The following is a 23878-nucleotide window of genomic DNA, read 5'->3' on the forward strand; positions in this document are numbered from 1 at the left end:
TGAAATTACGTGTGTGTATGTGTGTGCATATGTGTACGTATGTGAGACATAAACGAGAATATAAGGTTTAGACTGTCTTAGCACATAATTAAGAAAAAAATGATTGTTTTTGTGTATAATTAAGACAAAAATTATTTGAATTTTATCGTAGGTACATTCTCTGTACTGTATCCCATTTTCTCCGTGAATTGTCCACACCAATGAACAAAATGAACAATTGATGAAGAAATATTATTACAAAAAGATATGATATGACGCTCATCTAAAGCGATGCTTTTGAATAACACGATGCAGTCCTGCAAACGAAAACAGACATCGACCTTCATGACGTCTATACTGAATATTCACATTAATGAGAAGACATCTCAACGCTCAAAGACATTGATAGAGGAAAGTCGCCGATGGGAGCACGCAGCGAATTGAGAATCATTTGTTCTCTCTCATGACGCTATTTAGCATAAACCCATTCATGGCGCATTTACATCTGAGACTAGCATAGAATATGATGGTGTGGGCAAACATTCGAAACAGTTCTCTCATAATTCTAAGAAAGAGGAGCACGCAGAATACGTATGTTTCTCTACCATACGATTGCAGAAGACATAAATGCAAAACATCGTTAAACGCCGGCCGCGGTGGTCTCGCGGTTCTAGGCGCGCAGTCCGGAACCGTGCGACTGCTACGGTCGCAGGTTCGAATCCTGCCTCGGGCATGGATGTGTGTGATGTCCTTAGGTTAGTTAGGTTTAAGTAGTTATAAGTTCTAGGGGACTGATGACCATAGCAGTTTAGTCCCATAGTGCTCAGAGCCATTTGAACCATTTGAACATCGTTAAACATCGTCCGTATGACACGGTAAATTAAGTGGACAATACCGACTGTTATTGAGCACTGCCATAGAAGATTTTGATGTTTTTGTTATTAACACGACCATGTTGTTTCCGTGATTTTTAAAGTAATGTTCGAGTGTCAATGTAACGTTTGCAAAGGGAACGACTGTCTTAGGTATTAGTAGACAGAAGATATAGCAGAATACTACAAGCACTGACTGAAACGGGGTTACGTTCAACTATTTATTTTCATCGACATTTCATGATTCTTCGTCACTGCATATAAAAAGTTGAATGAGCGACACTTCATCTAGGTAGTAGAAAATTTGTGACAATGGTGTCATACATCAAATGGTTCAAATGGCTCTGAGCACTATGGGACTTAACATCTGAGGTCATCAATCCCCTAGACTTAGAACTACTTAAACCTAACTAACCTAAGGACATCACACACATCCATGCCCGAGGCAGGATTCGAACCTGCGACCGTAGCAGCAGTGCGGTTCCGGACTGAAGCGCCTAGAACGGCTCGGCCACAACGGCCGGCCGTGTCATATATCACTAAGCATATTTGTTACATGCTTTGCCACTGCTTCGTGCTTTTTATTTCGTGCGTACTTGACCTGTGTGCTTCGGTGATAAGCTATGCGTTTTTTGAGCTGAGATGGTGCACTGCCGGTGTGGTCTCAGGGTCCTGTTGTCGGTAGAAGGCAGTAAACGCATCTCATTAGCAGAGGCGCACCTCCCCAGGGAGATGGGCGGTTTTTGCGGACGTACGGCTGCTTTCTCCTCTGTGATTATTGCGGACAGAGCCTAGCTGTGGAACTAGCTGTGACCCAGCTGTGGGCAGCCGTCGCCCTGCCGTCACAACCGTCCCTGGAGAAAGATTAAGTTTGACATTTCTACCTATTCTGCGTGAACGTCAAAGGCTGAAACGCTGCAGCCTCACCTGTCCAGTGTCAGAACGACGGCTGCTTTCGCTCCAGACTTTTGGTTATCCAAGCAAATTGAGTCACCCTGGCCCTGTGCTTGGCCTGAAATGTCCCATCCATCAAGGAAACACTGCTCCAGGCTGGTGCCGTCTCGTGTTTGTTAATGTGTGTGTCATATGGCAAAAGTAGGAAGTCTCTGTTTCATTCCCCCGTGTTTTCGTGAAATAAGTGATATTCTCATCCATCACAGTAGCAACAGCATTGAGTCGGTGTCTCCACGTAGCTTCTGAAGGTGGAGAGTGGAGGGTTGTGAACTGAGATTCTGCACATTCGTCTGCAGGCCCTCACTGAGAGGGAGTCGCATCTGGCTGCTGCCCGGTTGTGAGTGATGATTCACAGAAATGTGAATGTTACAAATTCCGGTAGCACGATCTACATTCTGGGTAACTCGTTGCCTGCTTACTTTGCACGAATCCTGGGTTGTTCGATTAGGTTATAATTTGTGGCGGGTTGCTGGATCGTTAACTTTAATTTTGCGAGCTTAACAGCAGATCTTGTTGCGCTTTGTCCACATGGTCTTCCACCCTGTTGGTACCTCTCCACAGTCTTATAGCCATATTGTAATTTGATTTTTAGTTTTAGGGAACTTTGCTGTCTGTTAATTTTAGAGTGATTTACGTCAGTTATTAGATCAAATAAATAACGGCAAATCACTGTCTTGACTGACAGTCCCTCCCTCTCCTATGATTTTTCCATGCTTAGGTGATCCACAAATAACAACTGTTATCCGTTGTACACACAATTTGCAGGCCGCGGTGGCCAAGCGGTTCTAGGCGCTTCAGTCCGGAACCGCGCGACTGCTGCGGTCGCAGGTTCGAATCCTGCCTCGGGCATGGATGTGTGTGATGTCGTAGGTTAGTTAGGTTTCAGTAGTTCTAAGTTCTAGGGGACTGATGACCTCAGATGTTAAGTCCCATAGTGCTCAGAGCCATTTGAACTATTTTACACACAATTTGTTGTTCTCATTGCGGCAGTGTTTTCGCTATGTGCAGTGGCAAACTCAGCGACCAGTCACATTGAGAATTCAGAGAAAAGGACGAGCATTGCACTCGCTCGTCTTGTATAATCAGTGATTTGTTTTATAAAGAGAGTTGTACTTACGCTACTCGTGTCATTCTTGGGACACGTCGGTCACAACTTTCCAATTATTAAAAGTCAATGATGCTTCCATTAACCTTAGCGTTTCATGTCGTACAAAGAATAGCCGCTGCCAGGAAATGCATATTACATGCGCCAGATACACATTGGATGAATAGGCCGATACTGTCGTACCCCCCGTCTCCCATGAGAACAGCCAGGCGACAGTACCGCAGACTTCTAGGGGATAAAGAGGGTGGTACGTTGCTGAACTTTTATTAGCACGCTGAACTGAGGTGTATGGTATAGGAAGTACGTTTCGCGCTAACCAAACTAGTGGAAGAGATTTATTTGAGGGAGAGAGTAAAGGTCAGTGCTTAGTAGCGGGACTTTGAATTTCGCCGCGCTACACTCGTTCCCTCAGATAAAAAATATCCCGTCGCAGCGGTATGAGCGCTCGACGGCAGAGAAAATACTAAAATTGTAACTCTTTTTTTTTGTTTTCTATCCGTTTCTTGATTGTCTCTCGAGAGCAGAAGCTTAATGCAGACGTGATCTGATGCTGACGTAAAAAACTTAATAGCTAGTTTTGATCTGATTTTAATGTGTAGACATATTGAGGAAGCTCTTATGAAATTTGGAGGAGGGAAGCAACATAAAATAAATTACATTTAATGTCAAGACGGTTTTGTGTACATTAGAAATTCCTGGACAATGAAACTTATTGCAAGATTTCGGAGCAGACTTTTCACGCAGAAATGAAGTAGGAGATTTTTGAAGACCTGGACGCCGCACGAAACAAGAAGACATGTTAACATGGTAAAGAATTAACTCGAAGCTACGCCATTTCCCCCTGTCAGTTACATTTTGTTATTTTCTGTTCTTTTTCAATAATTTTTGTAGTGGAGATTGGTTTAACTTTTGCTCAAAAACGCCAGAAGGACCACCCCAACAATAACTTTTCCGAGTCACTAAGTCCGATAGCATTTCTGTAATACGAAGTCCGATTTGTTTTTCATTTTTCCCCTTTTTCACGGTCATTTACGATTTTAAAACCCCCTTTTTATTCACCATTTCTTCCCACATATTCAACCTTTTCTTATTCTTTTCTTCTCTTCTCTCTTTTATTAACCACTACAGCTTGGGTTACTCACGACTGATTCTATTTGCTTTATGTAGAAGAGACGTAACTTTGAGATGGAGATAAAGGATTTTGTAAAGTGGCTCCAAATGATAACGAAATGGATGACAGCAAGTTTAGATATGAAAGGAGGTAGATAGCTGGACAGTAATTTAAAAGTGACGCTACGATCATTTATGGTCTAGAAGGGATAATTAAGGCAACAAACCAATTAAAAAAAGGGAAGGCGTCTATAACTGATCGGACCCATCCAACCATAAAAGGAGCGGGGTCAAAGGTTATTCAGTATTTAAGAAACTTCATCAGCGATAGCCTAGGATTACATAAATGACTAGAGATTACAAAGACAGCGCTTGCATTCATTATCAAGAAAAATACACAAAAATTCCTGCTGGGTCGAAGACATATCGAACCATCTCTCTGACAGATACTCTGGCGTGGTTCCAGGAGCGTCTCTTGTGCAATGGTTTAGAGGCACGAAGGGAGCTCCTGGGACTAAGCCAGAGATAATTTGGATTCACGAACGGAAGATATATCGACGCTGTCATCAATAAGGGTTTCCATATGAAAGGCTGCACTCCAAGGAAATACGTTGTCGATATAATGACTGATACAGAAATAGCGCTTGTGAACCTGTTCGGTCCTGATATGTTCACATGATTATAAAGAACTTCACTCTCAATGTTCTCCAGTTCCGTTAGTTAGTGCAGTAATTAGATCATCATATGACAATCTATATAATTTGATCGCTACTGAATATGACGTCGACACTGAAAGCCATGAATTATAGTACCGAAATAAAATAATCGGTTCCGTCCAGGTGTCGAAAGTCAAGCAGAAATTAACTGCACTACCAACGAATAATAAACTGTAGTATACAACTATCGTTTTACTACATATACACTATGTCATCAAAAATATCCGGACACCCCCAAAAACAAACGTTTTTCATATAGGCGCATTGTGCTGCCACTTGCTCCCAGATACTCCATATCAGCGATCTCAGTAGTCATTAGACACCGTGAGAGAGCAGAATGGGGCGCTCCGCGGAACTCACAGACTTCCAACTTGGTCAGGTGATTGTATGTCACTTAGGTCATACGTCTGTACGCCAGATTTCTACAATCCTAAACATCCCTAGACCCATTGTTTCCTATGTGATAGTGAAGTAGAAACGTAAAGGGTCACGTACAGCACAAAAGCGTACAGGCCGACCTCGTCTGTTGGCTGACAGAGACCGCCGACAGTTGAAGAGGGCCGTAATGTGTAATAGGCAGACATCTATCCAGACCATCACACAGGAATTCCAAACTGCAAGAACTATGACAGTTAGGCGCGAGGGGAGAAAAGCTGGATCTCATGGTCGAGCGACTTCTCGTAAGCCACACATCACTCCGGTAAATGCCAAACGACGCCTCGCTTGGTGTAAAGAGCGTAACCATTGGACGATTGAACAATGGAAAAACGTTGTATGGAGTGACGAATCACGGTACACAATATGGCGATCCGGTGGAAGGGTGTGGATATGGCGAATGGCCGGTGAACGTAATCAGCCAGCATGTGTAGTGCCAACAGTAAAATTCGGACGCGATGGTGTTATGGTGTGGTCGTGTTCTTCATGGAGACTTCCAGCCCTTGTTGTTTTGCGTGGAACTTTACAGCACAGGCCTACATGGATGTTTTAAGCACCTTCTTGCTTCCCATTGTTGAAGAGCAATTCAGGGATGGTGATTGCATCTTTCAACAAAGTCGAGCACCTGTTCATATTGCACGGCCTGTGGCGGAGTGGTTACACGACAATAAAATCACTTTAATGGACTGTCCTGCACAGAGTCCTCACCTGAATTCTACAGAACATCTGTGAGATGTTTTGGAACGCCAGGCCTCACCGACCGACATCTATACCACTCCTCAGTGCGGCACTCCGTGAAAAATCGGCTGCCATTACCCAAGAAACCATCCAGCACCTGACTGAACGTATGCCTGCGGGAGTGAAAGTTTTCATCAAGTCTAAGGGTGGGCCACACCGTATTGAACTCCAGCATTACCGATGGAGGGCGCGACGAACTTGTAAGTCATTTTCAGCCAGGTGTCCGGATACTTTTGACCACATAGTATATAAAATCATATGACTTACAGACAGCTTCTCTCAGTCGCAACTATGTTTCAGAACCAACGTGATTTATTTTTTGTTATTCTGTTATATGATGTTAGGAAGAGATGTTAGATGTTCTGACTCGAGTTCGTTCTTAGCCATCCGATCTAAACTGTGCATCTAATTTGCTTGAGGATTTGATACATTTCGACTTGGTGAATTCATTATGTTACACCTTTTCTTTACTGATCAATTCTATCATGTGTATTTTGTCTGTCTTCATATTTGAATCTTTAAGCATGGTTTTATGGGAAACGCGTTCCATAGACTTTACGTCTCACTTTTCTTAGGGCGTACATTGAACATACGTATCGCGCTTGCATTTATTTTTCGTAAGAAATTTCAGCAATCCATATGAGTCAACGCTGATTTAGATCTCCGAGATATCTGTCGTCGAAGATGACGTAATTTCTAATCATCGCAATCAATACACAAGCTCTTGGCTTTCAGGTTATTAGGTAGTGTAGAAAACAGACGACAAAAACATTTGTCCTAGCACAAGTCGGGCAATAAGCCGCGATTTATTATACCCTGAGCCTGTGTAATGTGATATTTGCAGTTTATGCTCGAGTTCAATATTCATTTGAGTTATTTCCGAATGACTTTCCACCGCTCAATCTGATTTGCGTAACCTTTGCTATCACCTTTTGCTATTCTAATGCCAGATACCGTTATTAATGGGTCCTATTCACTGTCTGCGGGTATATTTCAGGGCATAAGCGTACTCGCAACTTTAAATGAGCACTCGAGTATAGTTTTGAAACGAGTGAAAGCTTACAAAGTGTAGAAAGTAGCTCTATTGTTTGTATGTACTTGTTGCTTTTAATTACTTAACTGTTAAAATACGTAACTGTGTGGAATTGCACCTAAAATTTGATTCATGGAACGTTTAAAGGAATTATTTTCTTACTTCCTGGAATTTATTGGTTCTAAAAGTTCTCTTAAAAAGAAATTTGTATATTTTATTTCTTTCTCACTAATTTCCAGGTCTACAGAAAAATACAAACAACACAATTACAAGAACTTTACGTAAGCTCGTTGACTCTGCTGTGAATTCAAATTCGACATGTTATTTTTCCAAAATTTATGCTTCACTCGTAATATCATTAGCTTCAGATTTTCGTTATTTACAGACCTTAAGATAATTATACAAATGGGCCTACCACATTCTCTGTCAAGATTATCTCATAAAATCTCTGCATCATTGTAAACAGATTTTCAGTGTCCACCATCATGTCTGAAATGATGAGAACGTTTCATAAAAATCTTAGTCTGCTTATAGTTTTTATAAAACGATTTTATTTGTGCCGAATAAACGCCTTCATTATGTTGTGGTGATATCTGTGCTACTTAATGTCACGGAAGTGAAAATTAGATAATGCGTACCTCCGACTGAGTAAAAATTAGACAACACTATTCGATTGAATACAGCACAAAATGTGCCACCCATTACGCTGCAGACTGTTTTCGTAAAGACAGCGGTTTAATGTCAGTACTGGTGAGTAGTTTTCTATACATTTGGAAGGCGAGGAGAAAGCTGGATACCATCGTGAGTAAGGCTCAGGCTGACACGTATTCTTTACTTTAAACATCCGGTTTGTTTAGAAGAGCTTAAACAAGATGGCATTACGTTAATTAACAATCTGTCAGGAGATTGTAGGTAACCTTCTGAGGCAATATATCTCGTGGCACTTGCTTAACCTGTTCCGAGGTATCGTTGCAGTTCATCTCTAGCTTCCGGGTGTCATTCACTTCCAATTAAGCTCGCCTGAAAAGCGTTTACATAATATGTTGCATGTTAACAGGTTTTGCTTCATTGTAATGCGTACTTATCAACCTAAAGACTACTGAAAAGAGTTTATTTTCTCATAAGAAGGTAATATTTCATTTAAATAACGATTTCGAAAGTATTTTGTTACTAACCATAAATATGTAACCAGAAGATTGAAGCGAGTCTGTCCATCTTCTCACGTTCTCAGTATTTTTCTTTCATTTGTTATATCTGAGTTGGGACAACCAAGATGCAAGTGCAACCAAGATGTCGCCGGCCTCCTTTCAGAAAACTAAATTTTATAGACTGTTTTAATTCTGAACTAATTCGAAACTGGTTGCTGTGGGATGGAACAATTTTTAAGCATTAATATTTTCGGAAATTTTAGAAATTTCCTTGCTCTTAGAGAATTACAAATATTAGGGTTCATCATGGAAAACTGTATGTTCATTATGTGTCTCCTTTAATTTCGTCGACAACCGTAACGGAATGTTTTCATTTAAATAAAAAAGCTTAATAAATGCAGTGCATTTGCTGAATGAATGCATCGATAGAAGAGCGTATCAAGATATAATAGGAGTACCATTAGCAACCAGTCAGCCTGAAGTATGAAATATGTGAATATAGCAACTACTGCTTAGTTACACTGCCTTGCATAAAATCAGCTAATCGCTGCTGTTCTCGTAGCTGCAGAAGCGCTGATGATACTACAGAAGAGATTGAGATGAAATTTCAACAAGGAGGTTTGCATTCCACATCTACATCTACATCTACGTGATTACTCTGCTATTCACTATAAAGTGCGTGGCAGAGGGTTCAATGAACCACTTTCGAGCTGTCTCTCTACCGTTCCACTCTCGAACAGCGCGCGGGAAAAACGAGCTCTTAATCCCTGATTTCTCCTATTTTATCGTGATGATCATTTCTCCCTATGTAGGTGGGTGCCAATAGAATGTGTATTTCGCGATGATAAAAAACGAGCTGCCCTTCTTTGTACTTTTTCGATGTCATCCTTCAGTCCCATCTGATGCGGGTCCCACATCGCACAGCAATACTTCAGAATAGGGCGGACAAGATTGGTGTAAGCAGTCTCTTTAGTAGACCTGTTGCACCTTCTAAGTGTTCTGACAATGAATCGCAGTGTTTGGTTGGCTCTTTCCACAACATTATCTATGTGATCGTTCAATTTACGCTACAGTCTGGAACCGCGCGACCGCTGCGGACGCAGGCTCGAATCCTGCCTCGTGATGACTGGGTGTTGTGTGATGTCCTTAGGTTAGTTAGGTTTAAGTAGTTCTAAGTTCTAGGGGACTGATGACCTCAGCAGTTAAGTCCCATAGTGCTCAGAGCCATTCGAACAATTTTTTTTTTCGTTCCAATTTAGGTTATTTGCAATTGTAATCCCTAAGTATTTAATTGAATTCATAACCTTCAGATTTGTGTGACTTATCGCGTAAGCGAAATTTAGCGGATTTCTTTTAGTACTCATGGGAATAACTTCACACTTTTCTTTATTCAGGGTCAGTTGCCACTTTTCGTACCATACAGATATCCTATCTAAATCATTTTGCAATTCCTTTTGGTCATCTGATGACTTTATAAGACGGTAAATTACAGCGTCATTTGCAAACAATCTAAGATTGCTACTGAGATTATCTCCTATGTTGTTAATATAGATCAGGAACAATAGAGGGCCTATATCACTTTCTTGAGGAACGCCGGATATTATTTCTGTTTTACTCGATGACTTTCCGTCTATTACTACGAACTGTGACATTGAAGTTATAAACCAAAGGACGACAGCTGTTGCGATAGTAATCTATAAACAAACACGAAATAAGTCTTACGTATTTATGGACAACTGCCCCCAACACTGACATCGTGATGGAAAATATGATATATTAGCTTCCTCTACCAGAATCATAAACCAAATAGTGCTTCTTAGTGAACGTTTCCTTATAAAGGTGTCGGTACTCTAATTTTATAATCATATGTACCTTTTTCCAGTTTTCCAAGTGCACCTCTGGCAACAGTCATTGCAGCTGGCAGTACCATTAACAAGCAAGAAAAGCCAATTAGAAGGAAATACAGCTGCTGTATAAGCAGGAATAGCACTAGATTTAAAAGGCTGTTTATATTTTCAGAATCATACCGGCAATATATCTTTACGTTACGTAAGTCAGTTATACGCCTATATTTCGCACCTGCATGTCGTCGAGCTTCACCTACACGACTACCGTTAGGATGTCATATCGGTCTTTTCTGATCTCTTGGATTGCAAGCACGCAGCACGCAGCTGGTTACGTGTCCTTCTCAGCTCCTTTTGGTTTTGGTTAGGGTAATAACAACGTCCACTCTCGTGAATACCCTGAGCCATTGTTTCTCTCTATGTCCAACACCTTTTATGCACTGTTCAAATTTTTAATGGTTTTCGCACGAAGAGTCGTATCTAACGGTCACTAGCGAAAATCGTAATACATACTGACCCTAAACTTTTAGTCACATTAGAAGATTGCTTCTGAAAACTCTGTTTAATTCACCAAAAACAATCGAGGAATTTTTTACTTTTCCGTTTATTTCTTTTATTGTTCATTCAATCGTTATCTTCAAATGATTTAAATACAATATTTCATCAGCTGGTTGTGTGATTTCGGTGTTAGCTTGCACCATTTGCGTTTCCGACGATTAATATAAAGAATTTTAATCTTATTACAATTGATTTTCGGGCCTGCTATCAAACTTTCTCTATTGGTTTCTTGCAAACGTTGGAGTTCACCTTTCTACCTTGACTTGAAATCTTTTTCAAAACTGCTGAGAATGGTTTTGGTGGTCTGGAATCTCTTTGCAACGTTTCTCTCCAGTTTTGAATTTATCACTGTCCTGATTACGTTTGGTAGAATCAACAGCATTGACGTCAACAATTTTTGTCTACTACCGCACATTGAGTCAATATCTTGCTTGTTATTAAGTAGCTGAAATTGAGAAAAAAGACATGCTTTCCTTAAATCTACAAATTCCAGGCAAAAGAGATGACGTAGAAGGGTATGCTAAGCAGACATACGGATTCTCAAGTTGTACGGCCATCGGTGATAACTACCATGTGTTGCAAACGTATCATAAAAGATGAAATCCAAAAATATCATTTGCAGCACGATGTGATTTCTCAGAAAAGAAGGAAGGACCCGGGACTTTTGATACAACGAATTATGTATTGTCAGCATGATTTCATATTTCTACCAGCAGTCGGCGCTGCGACAATGTTAGTAGCTCGCACGGTGTTATAGAGCAGTTGACAGCTGTGCACGTAGATGAAAAGTGTGTCCCTATCAGTCCTCATGAGGCGCAATTGGCTGTTGACACTCAGTTGTTTAACGCCCCCTGCCCTCCCACTCTCCACGACATCTCTCTCTCTCTCTCTCTCTCTCTCTCTCTCTCTCTCTCTGTGTGTGTGTGTGTGTGTGTGTAGTCGCTTAGACGCTTCTGCCTCTCTGTGACCCTGAGAATTAAATCAAGCCAATTTCTTCTGTCTTGCACTATCGCCCGAAGACTTTCCAGATTGGTAACCATTGCTTCTGCGATGCTATCAGTCCACCTTATCTTTTGACGCCCTCTTACTCTTGTGCCTTCGATCTTTCCCAGCATTAAGGTCTTTGCCAGCGAATCATGTCTTCTCATGATGTGGCCAAAGCACATCTTTTTTGGTTTGGTTTCAGATTTTGCAACGAGATATCTAGCTTTTTTGCCTTAATATTTATCTGTCTGTTCCCTTAACAGTCCACGGAACAGTAAGGAGTTTCCTGCAATTCCACAGTGCAAAAGAGTCAACTCTATCACATTCAGAAGCCAACACTGGACTCGCATTCTGGAGGGCGACGGTTCAATCCCGCATCCGGCCATCCTGATTTAGGTTTCCCGTAATTTCCATAAATCGCTCCAGGCAAATGCTGGGATGGGTCCTTTGAAAGGGCACGTCCTACTTCCTTCCCCGTCCTTCCCTAATCCGATGAGACCGATAACCTCGCTGTTTGGTCTCTTCCCCCAGACAACCCAAACTCAGCCGCCCTTTTGTTATGGACCAGGTTTCACACTCGTAAATGACAACTGACGAGACCACAGCCATTACTAAATGGATCTTTGTTGTTATTGGTGTGTCTCTACTTCTTAAGGTATTGTCAAGGCTGGATATTGCCTTTCTACCAAGTCTTTTGATTTCATGGCCCCAGTCACCATCAGCAGAAATCTAGGAGCCGAGACATTTGAACACAGAGACTAATTTCATTGCCTAAAGCCATGAAGTGATAGATAAATTTGCTATAATTGTCCGTTACTTGACATTCACCCTTTGCACTTTCTCCCTTCACTTTCAGTAACTCTCCGTCCGAAAAGACCTCGGAAGGTCCAGTGGTACCGAATCACTGCCGTGTCATTCTGACACCTATAGGTGTCATTGGATGCTGATATGGAGGGGAACGTGGTCAGCATACCTCTCTCCCAGCCGTTGTCACTTTTCGTGACCAGTGCCGTTACTTCTGAATCAAGTAGCTCCTCAATTGACCTCACAAGGGCTGAGTGCATCTTGCTTACCAACAGCGCTGGCCAGACCCGGACGGTGACTCATCCAAACGCTAGCCAAGCCCGACAACGCTTACTTCCGGAGATCTGACGGGAACTGGTGTTACCACTGCGGCAAGACCGTTGGCTTCTCTTTCAGTCAGAAGATCTTTAACTCTTCTTCACTTAACTACCATCAAAATGGTATCGTGTGCATATCTAAGGTTATTTGTATTTGTCCCCGCCATTTTGAATGAGGTTCCATCTTCATCTAACCCGGCATTCCTCGAAATGTCCTCTGCGTACGAATTAAACAAATAAGGTGAATAAGGTGACAGTAAACAGCCTTTCCATCGTCCTTTCTGAATCTTGACCTATGTAGTTGCTCCGTACAGGGTTCGCAGCTTCTCCGTCAGAGTATGAGGCAAATCAGATGATTGGTACTGCTACGTTTTTGCGTACCTCAAATACAGTCAAAGGCTTTAGCAATATCAGTAAAGCGGAGACTTGCGTCATCCTGGAATTCTCTTGCCTTCTCCCTAATACAAAAAGGGTTCAAATGGCTCTGAGCACTATGGGACTCAACTTCTGAGGTCATTAGCCCCCTAGAACTTAGAACTAGTTAAACCTAACTAACCTAAGGACATCACACACATCCATGCCCGAGGCAGGATTCGAACCTGCGACCGTAGCGGTCTCGCGGTTCCAGACTGCAGCGTCTAGAACCGCACGGCCACTTCGGTCGGCTCTCCCTAATACAGTTGAGCTAGTAATTTGATCTCTGGTCTCTCTTCCTATACGAAATCCAGCTTGTTCTCCAGGTAGCTCTCGGGACCGCTGTAGCACGACATGATGGTGAAAAATGTAGGTGTTAAGGCAATAATGTTCTTGGTATTAAAAGGAAAATCGTATGTCTTTGTGCAAACATCCATGAAAACTACGCAGCGCTACTGAAAAAAAACGTCCAGCATTAGAAATTTTAATTTTTCTCGTCCTCTGTGGATCACTGGTCTCTACGGTGGATGAGGGATAGGACGTTTCCTTGTATGTTGGTGGTCTTCAAACGTTTTGGCTCAAGAGCCAATACTGATATTGTGGTGTCACCGCTAGACACCACACTTGCTAGGTGGTAACTTAAATCGGCCGCGGTCCTGTAGTACATGTCGGACCCGCGTGTCGCCACTGTGTAATCGCAATCCTAGCGCCACCACATGGCAGGTCACAAGACACGGACATGACCTCGCCCCAGTTGTACGGACGACATAGCTTGCGACTAGACCTACCAAGTATTCCTCTCATTTGCCGAGAGACAGATTAAATAGCCTTCAGCTAGTCCATCGCTACTACCTAGCAAGGCGCCAATTGTATCAGTGCTAATAGCTACTACTATGCAAGAGATGTATTTCAACAAGAAGAACATCATTAAAAGTTAAGTATATGACAATCTCTCTTCTTTTCTTTATAGTTTTCATCCAGTATCCTGTTTCAGAATTTACGCCCGTCTGCGTTAGTTTCGCGTGCACCTAGCCACTCATTGTGTCGAGACCTTAGGGAATCGACACAACAATATTTTGGCGACGAGGAGTGGTGCCGCGCCCACGTTGCAGTCTTTGTGTTATATTTGCTCTAATTTGCTTGTGTCATGGCTTCGCCGCATTCTCCAGATGTACTGTCCGAATTTTTTCGCTTGCAGAATCAGCAGACGCAGGCGTTATTGGAAGCCCTTGGACAGCTCGTCCAGGGTCAACGTGCGCTGCAAACCGATGCGGCGGCAGCCGCTTCATCGCTACCGCAGCCACACAACGCTGTCGCACCGCCATTTCGGCCCTTTGAGGCCACAACCGAAAGCTGGACTGAGTGGGCCGATCAGTTCAACTTCCACCTCACTGCTTATGGAATTCAAGGTAAAGAGCGGCAGCCGTTTTTGCTTTCTTGTGTCGGTGTGTCTACCTACCGGGTGATAGTGAAATTGTTTCCCCGACGCGACGTAGCAACTCTGACCTACGAGGAAATTTTGTCGGCTTTAGATGCCTATTTCAAAGAAACAGTTAATGTTGTTGCAAAACGGTATACGTTTTTTCGTACAAAACGTACCGCCGGTCAGACTAATAGGGAGTGGGTAGCAACTTTGCAAGGACTTACTAGAGACTGTGCGTTTGCCTGTGAATGTGGCCTCCCATATTCAGATACTATGGTGCGTGATGCAATTGCACAGAACGTTTCTGATGTTCGCATAAGGGAACAGATTTTGAAACTAGTTAATCCCTCCCTGCAACAAGTGATGGACATATTGGACAGGCAAGACACGCTTGACTTTGCTCAGGAATCATTTGAAACTTCGCCAGCAGTGTGTCACATTAATCGGCCCGCCGGGCCCGCTGCACGGGACGCTAAGCGGCCCTCGCGCCCGACTTCGCTCCGGCCGCCTAGCTTGCAACCACGTGCGCCGCGTAAGCAAGCAAATGCAGTGAAATCTTGCCCGCGGTGTGCAACTAGACATTCGCGTGACAATTGCCCGTCACGCCAAGCTATTTGCTTTTACTGTCACAAGAAAGGACATGTACAAAGTGTTTGCCAGAAAAAGTTAAGATCGGACAATCGCAATAATTCCAGGCCTTTTGCTTCGCGCCGGAATCGAACCCAGGACAATCAGGCTCGTGGACCTTCGCCCATGGACATTCATGTCGTTCATTCCCACCCGTCCAGTGACACTTTAGCTAACAGTGACTGTGTTCGTCCCACCCAAAAAGTGCGTCGACGTCGCCGGAAATCCCGTAAAGTCGCAAGTGCTTCTGTACCTGTCTCAGTTCAAATTGCACGAGACAGTCGCTCTTGTCGTCAACAAGACAATAAACTTTTTGTGGACTTAGACTTTGCAGGAAAAGTGATACCATTCCAGCTCGATACCGGAGCTGCAGTTTCCTTGCTTAATCACGACACGTACAAACAACTGGGCGCCCCGCCATTGCGTGCCGCACATGTTAAGTTAACTAGTTACTCAGGACAGCATATACCTGTGTTAGGACAGTGCAGCCTTATTGCAACATACAAGGGACAGACAAAACTTGTGTCCTTTTACGTTCTTCGTTCTTCTAGTGCAGTGAACTTGTTTGGTTTAGATTTGTTTCAATTGTTTAATTTGTCTATAGTAAATCAGGTCCTATCAGTGAATCAGACTGTGCCTTCCGCCAGTGTTTCTAGTCTTTGTGACGAATTTGCTGACATTTTTGCACCGGGCCTTGGTTGCGCTAAGAACTATGCAGCACATTTGGAATTGAAAGACAACGCGCAACCGAAATTTTTCAGAGCGCGCAATGTTCCCCACGCATTGCGTGATGAGGTCGCAAGAACATTGCACGATTTAGAATCTCAAGGTGTAATTGAACGTGTGCAGGCTTCTCTCTGGGCCTCACCCTTAGTAATTTTGCCAAAACCTTCCGGAAAACTGCGTCTTTGTGTGGACTTCAAGGCCACTGTGAATCCACAACTTGTGACTGCTACTTTTCCTTTGCCCCGCCCGGAAGATCTTTTTGACAAACTGTGCCCGGGAAAATATTTTTCAAAATTGGACCTCGCAGATGCGTACTTGCAAATACCTGTGGACGAAGAATCCCAGCGCGTCTTAGTGGTAAACACGCATCTTGGCTTGTATCGCTTCAAAAGACTGCCATTCGGGTGTGCATCCGCCCCTGCTTTATTTCAGCACTATTTACAAACTATTTGTGCGTCGGTCCCTACTGCTGCGAACTATCTGGACGATATTGTGATCTCAGGAAAGACAGAAGCCGAACATTTGCAGAATCTCCGGACATTATTTCAGGTCTTGCGTCAGAATGGTCTTCGCTTGAGGAAGGACAAATGTGTGTTTTTTGCTCGTGACTTACCGTACCTGGGCCATGTCCTTAATGCCCAAGGAATACATCCGAGTCCAGAGCACCTTCGTGCCATTCAGGACTTGCCGTCACCGCAGAACTTAAAACAGCTACAGAGTGTGCTGGGTAAGGTAAATTATTATCACCGATTTGTGCGCAATGCTTCTTCCATTTCAGCTCCGCTTCATCGCTTACGCCGTAAAGGTGTTCCGTTCGTCTGGACGACGGAATGCGAACGCGCCTTTCGCCAGTTGAAATCGGCGTTACTATCAAATACTTGCCTTACGCCATTCGATCCCCGAAAACCCCTTTTGTTGATGGTCGATGCATCGGATTTCGGGATCGGTGCTGTGCTTGCGCACAAGGATGGCTCGCATGATCGCCCTATTGCCTTTGCGTCCAAATTGCTCTCATCTGCGCAAAGAAATTATTCACAAATAGAGAAAGAAGCTTTAGCTCTCGTGTTTGGTGTTACCAAGTTCCATGACTTCTTGTATGGTCGTCACTTTACAATCATCACGGACCACAAGCCTTTGACATCGCTTTTTCATCCGAACAAGCCTGTACCTCCACGTACAGCGCAGAAATTCATTCGCTGGTCACTTTTTCTCTCGCAGTACCGCTACGATATCTTGTATCGGTCCACTGCTAAGCACGGCAACGCTGATGCGTTGTCCCGTTTGCCTGTTGCTGAGGATAAGGCATTCGATTCTTCCGAGCTTGCTTGCATGTTCATTGATTCGGAAGCCGATGACGTGGTCGCATCGTTTCCGATTGGTTTTCGTCGTGTAGCTACAGCCACAGCTGCTGACCCTGTCCTTGCTCCCGTTTTGCGTTTTGTTGCTACGCAATGGCCCTTGTCAAAGTCACGGATCGAGGATCCTTTGGTTCGCCGTTTTTTTGCTCACAAGGAGAGACTTTTTGTACGACGTGGTGTTTTGTTGTTGCGTTCCGATAATGATCAATCCCGAGTCGTGGTCCCACGTTCGCTACAGTCCTCTGTCTTACAGCTTCTTCACCAAGGACATTGGGGTATAGTGCGAACGAAACAACTTGCTCGACAGCACTGTACTTGGTTCGGAATCGATGCTGCGATTACGAATATGTGCTCCTCTTGCGTGGCGTGTGCCGAACAACAATCCGCACCGCCGCGGAAATTCTTTGCATGGCCGAAAGCCACTTCCCCTTGGCAACGCTTGCACATCGATTTTGCTGGTCCATTCTGGAATGCTCGATGGTTGGTTGTGGTCGATGCTTTCAGTAATTTTCCTTTTGTTGTCCGGATGTCTTCCACGACGTCTTCTGCCACAATCCAAGCCTTGTCTGCTATCTTTTGCATTGAAGGTCTTCCGCAGACTATTGTTTCCGACAATGGCCCACAATTCATGTCCGCAGAATTTCAGTCATTCTGCCAGGCCAATGGTATTCAACATCTGACATCCGCGCCGTTTTCGCCTCAGTCAAACGGTGCCGCTGAACGATTGGTCCGGACTTTCAAGTCGCAGATGTTGAAGTTGAAAGAGTCGCATTCTCGGGAGGACGCTTTGTTGCTCTTTTTGTCCTCATATCGCTCTCAGCCCCGCGATGGTCGCTCGCCGGCTGAGTTGCTCCATGGTCGTCCTCATCGAACTCTGATGTCTTTGCTGCATCCGCCACATCAGGTTCCTGTGCAGCGGCAGACTCCTGCTTTTGCTCCTGGCGACGTTGTCTATTATCGCACCTATCGCGGTTCACGGCGTTGGCTCGCAGGGCGCATTCTTCGCTGCCTCGGCCGCGCGATGTATTTGGTTTTGGGGGCCTCTGGTGAGGTGCGTCGGCATCTCAATCAGCTGCGCCTCTGTCGTCGCCTGGGTTCTGCCGCTCCCCGTCTGCTTTCAGCGACGGAGCCGTCCGGTCAGCGCCTTGGGGACCCATCTACTGGCTCGCCTCATCCCCAGGTGTTACCGACGATGCCTTCCATTTTGCCTCATGGCGTCGCGCCGCCGCAGCCGCCGCCGGCGCCGCCCGCAGCGGAAGCTTCGCTGCAGCCGCCTGGCGCCTCCCTGGGTCACGCGCCGCCGCTTGCTTCCCGTGACCAGCCGTCCTCCGCCATGGACTTCTTGCCCGCTCCGGACCAGATGTCGTCTTCGCCCGTCGGGTGCTCCGACCACATGGAGGTCGACCCTTCTGTCTCATTCCGTGCGCATACACCTCATGTTGACGTGCACCCTGGACTAGGTTTGCAGGCGTTTCCTAGCTCCCCTCGGACCGAATGGCCGGGTGCGGGTGGCACAGCCTCGCCTGTTGTTAGGCTCCCCACCTCATCGCATACGTCAACATGGGGTCCTCCCCACGGCGGGCGGCAGCCTTATCTCACGACCGTTCGCCGATTTGCGGGGGAGGAATGTGGTGTCACCGCTAGACACCACACTTGCTAGGTGGTAACTTAAATCGGCCGCGGTCCTGTAGTACATGTCGGACCCGCGTGTCGCCACTGTGTAATCGCAATCCTAGCGCCACCACATGGCAGGTCACAAGACACGGACATGACCTCGCCCCAGTTGTACGGACGACATAGCTTGCGACTAGACCTACCAAGTATTCCTCTCATTTGCCGAGAGACAGATTAAATAGCCTTCAGCTAGTCCATCGCTACTACCTAGCAAGGCGCCAATTGTATCAGTGCTAATAGCTACTACTATGCAAGAGATGTATTTCAACAAGAAGAACATCATTAAAAGTTAAGTATATGACAATCTCTCTTCTTTTCTTTATAGTTTTCATCCAGTATCCTGTTTCAGAATTTACGCCCGTCTGCGTTAGTTTCGCGTGCACCTAGCCACTCATTGTGTCGAGACCTTAGGGAATCGACACAACAGATATTTTGGGTCGTCACTTTGGGACATGGCCGGCCTTTGTGGCCCGAGCGGTTCAAGGCGCTTCAGTCTGGAACCGCGCGACCGCTACGGTCGCAGGATCCTGCCTCGGGCGTCGATGTGTATGATGTCCTTAGGTTAGTTAGGTTGAAGTAGTTCTAAGTTCTAGGGGACTGATGACCACAGATGTTAAGTCCCATAGTGCTCACAGTCGTTTGAAACATATTTTTTTTTTTTTTTTAAGCTTTGGGGCATGTAGGTACCGACCTTATTATTAATTGGTAACCTAGATATAAATTAGTATATTATGAGCTCCCAATAGACTGGATATACTAAGGGTACGATCGTAGGAAGCAGGAACCATTCGCAATAGTTCGTGACAAATGTTCTCTGTTTCAGACTACTGCCAGCCTTAAAGATTCCAAAGACGTGACACTAAAATTGTCTGACAAATAGTTGTGTTGTCTGTGTGAGCAGATGATTAATTGGTTAATAACAGTAAATGTCCTAGTATGTAAATGATAATCCAATGTGAGGCACGATTAAAATTTTTATTACAATATATAATGTCATTTTTCGTTTACTCATTCTGTTGTATTACAACCACCTGTTCAACTTCTTATTCCTTGGTAGAAGTGCGCAACGTATTTAAAGATGGCCGTCTCTATAGTTCGCATTCACGAATCCACGTTACTTCCGTTTGAAATGCAGCCCGTGAGTTGTCGGCACTGGAAGACAAACAAGAAAGCATCTCTCCTATCACGTTCCCTCACTCCGCGAACACGAATCTAACTTCCGTGTAACCAGCTTGGCCTTCATGTGACTGGCCAACTTTATCTCACTGCTACAATTTCTGTAACATATGTTTCTTGCAAATGGTAAGCGTTTATTCTTTACCAGTTTCGTATATACAGGAACTATCGTTGTTCAGAAGCCATTAAATATTAACACATGTTACAACTGGAAATGTATGAATATACTCGAAACCGGTAAAGAATAAATGCTTGCCATCCCAGACTGTTGGCAGCACCTCAGTCCTTCGTCGATTAAAATTATTATGCCATTTCTGACAATGATCAGCAATATTTATGATATTAAAATCCTCCTAACATGGTATAAGTATTTTCAATTACTGTCCACCAGCTTGACAACAATTACATTTAGGGGAATGTACTCACAAGAATCGAGAGCTGACGCTTTCCGTTTTAAAAATAGGTTTTAATGAGCTTTAGATTCTAAACTCTTTTTCAGAAACTAATGTGAACATACAATGAGGTGACAACGGTCATCGGATACCTTTTAATGCCGTGTCGGACTTCCTTTTGCTTGGCGTAGCGCAGGAAGTCGACGTGGCATGGAATGAACAAATCGTTGAAAGTCCTCTGCAGAAATACTGAGCAATGCTTCCTCTATAGACTTCAATAATTGCGAAAGTATTACCGGTGCAGGATTTTGTACACCAGTCGATTGTGTCCTATAAATGTTTAATAGGGTTCATGTTGGCGATCTGGGTGGCCGAATCATTCACTCGAATTGTCCAGAACGTTCTGAAAACCAGATGCGAATGATTGTGACCCGATGACATGGCACATTATCATCCATAAAAATTCCGTCGTTGAATGGCTGCAAATGGTCTCCCAGTAGCCGAACATAACTATTTCCAGCCAATGATCGGTTCTGTCGGACTAGATGAGTCATTCGTTCCATGTAAGCACACCCCACATCATTAGGAAGCTGCCACCTGCTTGCACAGTGCCTTGTTGACAGTCGGCGGCTGTAGCCGAGCGGTTCTAGGCGCTTCAGTCCGGAACCGTGCGACGGCTACGGTCGCAGGTTCGAACCCTGCCTCGCGCATGGAAGTGTGTGACGTCCTTTGGTAAGTTAGGTTTAAGTACACTACTGGCCATTAAAATTGCTACACCACGAAGATGACGTGCTACAGACGCGAAACTTAACCGACAGGAAGGAGATGCTGTGCTATGCAAGTGATTACCTTTTCAGAGCATTCACACAAGGTTGACGCCGGTGGCGACACCTACAACGTGCTGACATGAGGAAAGTTTCCAACCGATTTCTCATACACAAACACCAGTTGACGGGCGTTGCCTGGTGAAACGTTGTTGTGATGCCTCGTGTAAGGTGGAGAAATGCGTACCATCACGTTTCCGACTTTGATAAACGTCGGATTGTAGCGTATCGCGATTGCGGTTTATCGCATCGCGAAAATGCTGCTCGCGTTGGTCGAGATCGAGTGACTGTTAGCAGAATATGGAATTGGTGGGTTCAGGACGGTAATACGGAACGCCGTGCTGGATCCCAACGGTATCACTAGGAGTCGAGATGACACGCATCTTATCCGCATGGCTGTAACGGATCGTGCAGCCACGTCTCGATCCCTGAGTCAACAAATGGGGACTTTTGCAAGACAACAACCATCTGCACGAACAGTTCGACGTTGGTAGCAGCATGGACCATCAGCTCGGAGACCAGGGCTCCGGTTACCCTTCACGCTGCATCACAGACAGGAGCGCCTGCGATGCTGTACTCAACAACGAACCTGGGTGCACGAATGGCAAAACGTCATTTTTTCGGACGAATCAAGGTTGTTTTTACAGTATCATGATGGTCTCATCCGTGTTTGGCGACATCGCGGTAAACGCACATTGGAAGCATGTATTCGTATCACCCGGCGTGATTGTATAGGGTGCCATTGGTTACAAGTCTCGGTCACCACTAGTTCGCACTGACGGCAGTTTGAACAGTGGACGTTACATTTCAGATGTGTTACGACCCGCGGCTCTACCCTTCATTCGATCCCTGAGAAACCCTACATTTCAGCAGGATAATGCACGACCGCATGTTGCAGGTCCTGTACGGGCCTTTCTGGATACAGAAAATGTTCGACTGCTACCCTGGTCGGCACATTCTACAGATCTCTCACCAATTGAAAACGTCTGGTCAATGGTGGCCGAGCAACTGGCTCGTCACAATACGCCAGTCACTACTCTTGACGAACTGTGGTATCGTGTTGAAGCTGCACGGGCTGCTGTACCTGTACACGCCATCCAAGCTCTGACTCAATGCCCAGTCGTATCAAGGCCTTTGTTACGGCCAGAGGTGGTTGTTTTGGGTACAGGTTACTCAGGATCTATGCACCCAAGTTGCGTGAAAATGTAATCACATGGCAGTTCTAGTATACTATATTGCTCCAATGAATACCCATTTATCATCTGCATTTCTTCTTGGTGTAGCAATTTTAATGACCAGTTGTGTAGTTCTAAGTCCTAGGGGACTGATGACCTCAGATGTTAAGTCCCGTAGTGCTCGGAGCCATTTGAACCTTGTTGACAACCTGCGTCCATGGATTCGTGGCGTCTGCGCCACATTCGACCCCTACAATCAGCTCTTACCAACTGAAATCGGGACCCACCTGACTAAGCCACGGTTTTCAAGTAGTCTAGGGTCCAACCGATATGGTCACGAGCCCAGGAGAGGCTCGGCAGGTGATGTCATGCTGTTTGCAAAGATACTCGCGTCGGTCGTCTGCTGCTATAGCCCATTAATGACAAATTCCTGATAAGTTCATTCGATTTTTGCAGTTATTTCATGCAGTGTCGCTTGTGTGTTAACACTGACAACTCTACGCAAACGCCGCTGCTCTCGGTCGTTAAGTGAGGGTCGTCGAGACCTGCATTGTCCGTGGGGAGAGGTAATGCCTGAAATTTGGCATTCTCGGCACACTCTTGACACTGTGGATCTCGGAATATTGAATTCTCCAACAATTTACGAAATGGAATGTCCCATGCATCTACCTCCAACTACCATTCCACGTTCAAAGTATGTTGACTCCTGTCGTGCCGCTGTAATCGCGACAGCAGTTTGACCATCAGTGTTCTCGTTTATTTGCAGATGTTTCTGAAATTATGTGTTCAACAGCCGGTATACATAGGAAGGAAGCGTTTGTCGAAGCTTTCGGTTGCTTGTATGTTTAGCGATCGTTGTCAGCAGTCAAAGGCAACACCATTAAAGTGGTTTGATTTTCTTGTGCGATCGTGAGCCTCCCGCGCAAAGTGAAAGCGCCGGCGAGCGGCAGCGGGCGTCATTTGCTGGTCTGGGAGCTCTGCTGTGCAGATGGAAATCTGATTGCACTTGGCGGCGATACATTGGTAATCGATGTGTGCCGTGTTGTGAAACTGTCCTATATACACGCGCGGCGTTTCTCCGCGCCGGCGGCGCCGGTGCCAGCTTTCACCTCCTACGCATGCGCTGCGGGGCAGCGCAGACTCCCGCAGGCCTTCTGTAGGTGTGCAAAGTGTCACCAGCCTCCTGCTTCCAGAATGAAATTTTCACTCTCCGTGGAATGTGAGACGATATGAAACTTTCTGCCAGATTAAAACTGCGTGCCGGACCGAGTCTCGAACTCGGAACATTTGCCTTTCGCGGGCACACAGTTTCAATCTGCCAGGAAGTTACATCTCAGCGCACACTCCGCTGCAGAGAGAAAATTTCGTTCTGGAAACATCCTCCAGGCTATGGCTAACCCATGTCTCCGCAATACCCTTTTCCCGGGAGTGCTAGTCCTTCAAGTTTGGCAGGAGATCTTCTGTGAAGTTAGGATCGTAGGAGACGAGGTAC

This window comes from Schistocerca nitens, chromosome 1 (genome assembly GCF_023898315.1).
Source record: "Schistocerca nitens isolate TAMUIC-IGC-003100 chromosome 1, iqSchNite1.1, whole genome shotgun sequence".
NCBI classification, from domain to species: domain Eukaryota; kingdom Metazoa; phylum Arthropoda; class Insecta; order Orthoptera; family Acrididae; genus Schistocerca; species Schistocerca nitens.